This window comes from Schistocerca americana, unplaced genomic scaffold, assembly GCF_021461395.2.
Source record: "Schistocerca americana isolate TAMUIC-IGC-003095 unplaced genomic scaffold, iqSchAmer2.1 HiC_scaffold_177, whole genome shotgun sequence".
NCBI lineage: Eukaryota > Metazoa > Arthropoda > Insecta > Orthoptera > Acrididae > Schistocerca > Schistocerca americana.
Window position 1 is genome coordinate 206,422 of NW_025725864.1, and position 5,000 is coordinate 211,421.

At 52.3% G+C, this 5,000-nt stretch overlaps 1 non-coding gene across 1 annotated transcript in view; it reads right to left on the reverse strand.

The window, feature by feature from the left end:
* The window catches only part of LOC124571647, a 1,910-nt gene extending 449 nt beyond the window's left edge, over positions 1 to 1,461 (reverse strand). The window contains exon 1 of the ribosomal RNA XR_006971964.1: positions 1 to 1,461. This exon is cut by the window's left edge and continues 449 nt beyond it. This is a non-coding gene — a ribosomal RNA (small subunit ribosomal RNA).
* Positions 1,462 to 5,000: the final 3,539 nt, after the last annotated feature.

Sequence of the window (5,000 nt, forward strand, 5' to 3'; positions counted from 1 at the left end):
GGATGTCACGCGACTAGTTAGCAGGCTAGAGTCTCGTTCGTTATCGGAATTAACCAGACAAATCGCTCCACCAACTAAGAACGGCCATGCACCACCACCCACCGAATCAAGAAAGAGCTATCAATCTGTCAATCCTTCCGGTGTCCGGGCCTGGTGAGGTTTCCCGTGTTGAGTCAAATTAAGCCGCAGGCTCCACTCCTGGTGGTGCCCTTCCGTCAATTCCTTTAAGTTTCAGCTTTGCAACCATACTTCCCCCGGAACCCAAAAGCTTTGGTTTCCCGGAGGCTGCCCGCCGAGTCATCGGAGGAACTGCGGCGGATCGCTGGCTGGCATCGTTTATGGTTAGAACTAGGGCGGTATCTGATCGCCTTCGAACCTCTAACTTTCGTTCTTGATTAATGAAAACATACTTGGCAAATGCTTTCGCTTCTGTTCGTCTTGCGACGATCCAAGAATTTCACCTCTAACGTCGCAATACGAATGCCCCCGCCTGTCCCTATTAATCATTACCTCGGGTTCCGAAAACCAACAAAATAGAACCGAGGTCCTATTCCATTATTCCATGCACACAGTATTCAGGCGGGCTTGCCTGCTTTAAGCACTCTAATTTGTTCAAAGTAAACGTGCCGGCCCACCGAGACACTCACTCAAGAGCACCCTGGTAGGATTGCAACGGGGTCCGCCTCGGGACGCACGAGCACGCACGAGGCGCGTCGCACGCCTTCAGCTCGCCCCACCGGCAGGACGTCCCACGATACATGCCAGTTAAACACCGACGGGCGGTGAACCAACAGCGTGGGACACAAATCCAACTACGAGCTTTTTAACCGCAACAACTTTAATATACGCTATTGGAGCTGGAATTACCGCGGCTGCTGGCACCAGACTTGCCCTCCAATAGATACTCGTTAAAGGATTTAAAGTGTACTCATTCCGATTACGGGGCCTCGGATGAGTCCCGTATCGTTATTTTTCGTCACTACCTCCCCGTGCCGGGAGTGGGTAATTTGCGCGCCTGCTGCCTTCCTTGGATGTGGTAGCCGTTTCTCAGGCTCCCTCTCCGGAATCGAACCCTGATTCCCCGTTACCCGTTACAACCATGGTAGGCGCAGAACCTACCATCGACAGTTGATAAGGCAGACATTTGAAAGATGCGTCGCCGGTACGAGGACCGTGCGATCAGCCCAAAGTTATTCAGAGTCACCAAGGCAAACGGACCGGACGAGCCGACCGATTGGTTTTGATCTAATAAAAGCGTCCCTTCCATCTCTGGTCGGGACTCTGTTTGCATGTATTAGCTCTAGAATTACCACAGTTATCCAAGTAACGTGGGTACGATCTAAGGAACCATAACTGATTTAATGAGCCATTCGCGGTTTCACCTTAATGCGGCTTGTACTGAGACATGCATGGCTTAATCTTTGAGACAAGCATATGACTACTGGCAGGATCAACCAGGAGCTGCGTCAACTAGAGCTGAGCAGCCGGCCGCCCGGGAGTGTGTCCCGGGGGCCCGCGCGAACACGCAAGCGTCCGCTCAATTATTCTGCAAACAGGAGGAGGCTGAGCTCCCCTGCACAATACACCTCGAAACCCTCTCAGGTCCCGGCGGCGCGCAGCGCCGTCCTAAGTACTTGGTCGGGTTCGAGAGAGGCGCAATCGCCCGGAGTTTGGCGAGTAGACGCTTTAGGTGCGACCACCCGTGCTCCCAACTGAGCTTGCCGCTGCCGACAGAGGCCCGGGAGCGTGCTGTCGTGGCATTGCCGGCGGGAGACAACACGCGCCACCTACGGTGGCCGGCAGCTCCAACGCCAGCGCCACAGAAGGACAAAAGCCCCACTTGGGTGCCGAAGCGAACTCTCCCAGCACAGCGCACGCGCCAACACGTCCGCACAGCTGCGATACAAACCACCTGCGAGAACCGCAGAGGCGACCGAGCAGCAGACGGCGTCGCGGCGCCGAGCGCCGGGCGGCGGCGCATCCTCAGCGCACACAGTCCTCAATCGGACCAGCACACTGCAGATGTCCACCGCGCTTCGCACCGGGCCCGCGAGGACCTACTTTGGCCGCACGGCGCCGCGTGCAGGGTGCGCCGGCGCGCAGCTGCGCCGCCTGCCGCCTCCGTCGGCCGGCGCGCCTGCCACTGGCCGCCCCCACCAGCCGGCTGTAGCGCGTGCGCCCACGCACCGCGCGGCCAGCACGCCGGGAGGCCCCCCCTCACCGGCCGGGGACGGTCCCACCAGCCACCGCCGCGTATCGCTTCACACCCACATGCCATTCACGTTCGTGGGCATGGTGGGTATCGCTGAAACAACCGGTTGGTAGCTCAACCGATCGTCGCCATCACTGATTCACCTCTAGCGAGAACAACCGCACCACAACCGTTTACCAGTTGTTCATTTGCGTAACGTCACCAGCAAACGTAGACGTCCATCGCCATTTGCAAATTCAACGATTGTTGCATGCCTGTGTCAGGTGTCACGACACACTATGTCTGCCCACATACACGCAACAACATGTGCACGCTTCGCGAACACGTGGAAGGTGGCCCCCGTACGTATGCGATGTCCATTGCGCGAACGACTGTCAACCGGCCTCTGTCGCATGTCGCAGATGTGGAACGCAGTGCACCATGCTATCACGGTGTGTGAGAAGAGACGACTACGTCTTAATAATAATAATCTATTCAATTCCTTCACATCATACACTCCCACCCCTTCAACCACATCCAACCCTCACAAAAACTTTCTCCCTCCCCTACTATCTATCCCCCCCCCACAAATTCCCTACATTAACTCCTAATAATTCTCCTAACTATTACACTTACCCCCATACCACCTAATAAAACAACCTACCTCATCTTCCCCCATATCCTACCTATAGTGATTTGGACGTACAACATCAGCGGACAGTTGACACACGCCGTACCACAACGTAGGCTGTGCTTCGCCATGCAAATGCCAATGAACAACTGCGAAGGGCATTGAGCATGTACGTCCTGCTGCCATCCGCATTACAGTGTATAGCTGCAAGGTGTTTAACATGAAGCGATACTCTGGGGACCAGGCAGTGCGAGTAGCAAACTATATTGCGGGGGTTGCAGTTAGGCAACACCACACTAATTTAACGCGTCGTATGACAATTACAGAGCAGGTTAAGGCCCAACGTGTGTTGGGTTAAGGCCCAACGTGTGTTGGGTTAAGGCCCAACGTGTGTTGGGTTAAGGCCCAACGTGTGTTGGGTTAAGGCCCAACGTGTGTTGGGTTAAGGCCCAACGTGTGTTGGGTTAAGGCCCAACGTGTGTTGGGTTAAGGCCCAACGTGTGTTGGGTTAAGGCCCAACGTGTGTTGGGTTAAGGCCCAACGTGTGTTGGGTTAAGGCCCAACGTGTGTTGGGTTAAGGCCCAACGTGTGTTGGGTTAAGGCCCAACGTGTGTTGGGTTAAGGCCCAACGTGTGTTGGGTTAAGGCCCAACGTGTGTTGGGTTAAGGCCCAACGTGTGTTGGGTTAAGGCCCAACGTGTGTTGGGTTAAGGCCCAACGTGTGTTGGGTTAAGGCCCAACGTGTGTTGGGTTAAGGCCCAACGTGTGTTGGGTTAAGGCGCAACGTGTGTTGGGTTAAGGCGCAACGTGGGTTACGTTAAGGCGCAACGTGGGTTACGTTAAGGCGCAACGTGGGTTACGTTAAGGCGCAACGTGGGTTACGTTAAGGCGCAACGTGGGTTACGTTAAGGCGCAACGTGGGTTACGTTAAGGCGCAACGTGGGTTACGTTAAGGCCCAATATAGGTTAGGTTAAGGCCCAATATAGGTTAGGTTAAGGCCCAATATAGGTTAGGTTAAGGCCCAATATAGGTTAGGTTAAGGCCCAATATAGGTTAGGTTAAGGTACAATATAGGTTAGGTTAAGGTACAATATAGGTTAGGTTAAGGTACAATATAGGTTAGGTTAAGGTACAATATGGGTTAGGTTAAGGCGCAATATGGGTTAGGTTAAGGCGCAATATGGGTTAGGTTAAGGCGCAATATGGGTTAGGTTAAGGCGCAATATGGGTTAGGTTAAGGCGCAATATGGGTTAGGTTAAGGCGCAATATGGGTTAGGTTAAGGCGCAATATGGGTTAGGTTAAGGCGCAATATGGGTTAGGTTAAGGCGCAATATGGGTTAGGTTAAGGTACAATATAGGTTAGGTTAAGGTACAATATAGGTTAGGTTAAGGTACAATATAGGTTAGGTTAAGGTACAATATGGGTTAGGTTAAGGTACAATATAGGTTAGGTTAAGGCACCATATGGGTTAGGTTAAGGCGCAATATGGGTTAGGGTAAGGCGCAATATGGGTTAGGTTAAGGCGCAATATGGGTTAGGTTAAGGCGCAACGTGGGTTACGTTAAGGCGCAACGTGGGTTACGTTAAGGCGCAACGTGGGTTACGTTAAGGCGCAACGTGGGTTACGTTAAGGCGCAACGTGGGTTACGTTAAGGCGCAACGTGGGTTACGTTAAGGCCCAATATAGGTTAGGTTAAGGCCCAATATAGGTTAGGTTAAGGCCCAATATAGGTTAGGTTAAGGCCCAATATAGGTTAGGTTAAGGCCCAATATAGGTTAGGTTAAGGTACAATATAGGTTAGGTTAAGGTACAATATAGGTTAGGTTAAGGTACAATATGGGTTAGGTTAAGGCGCAATATGGGTTAGGTTAAGGCGCAATATGGGTTAGGTTAAGGCGCAATATGGGTTAGGTTAAGGCGCAACGTGGGTTACGTTAAGGCGCAACGTGGGTTACGTTAAGGCGCAACGTGGGTTACGTTAAGGCGCAACGTGGGTTACGTTAAGGCGCAACGTGGGTTACGTTAAGGCCCAATATAGGTTAGGTTAAGGCCCAATATAGGTTAGGTTAAGGCCCAATATAGGTTAGGTTAAGGCCCAATATAGGTTAGGTTAAGGTACAATATGGGTTAGGTTAAGGTACAATATGGGTTAGGTTAAGGTACAATATAGGTTA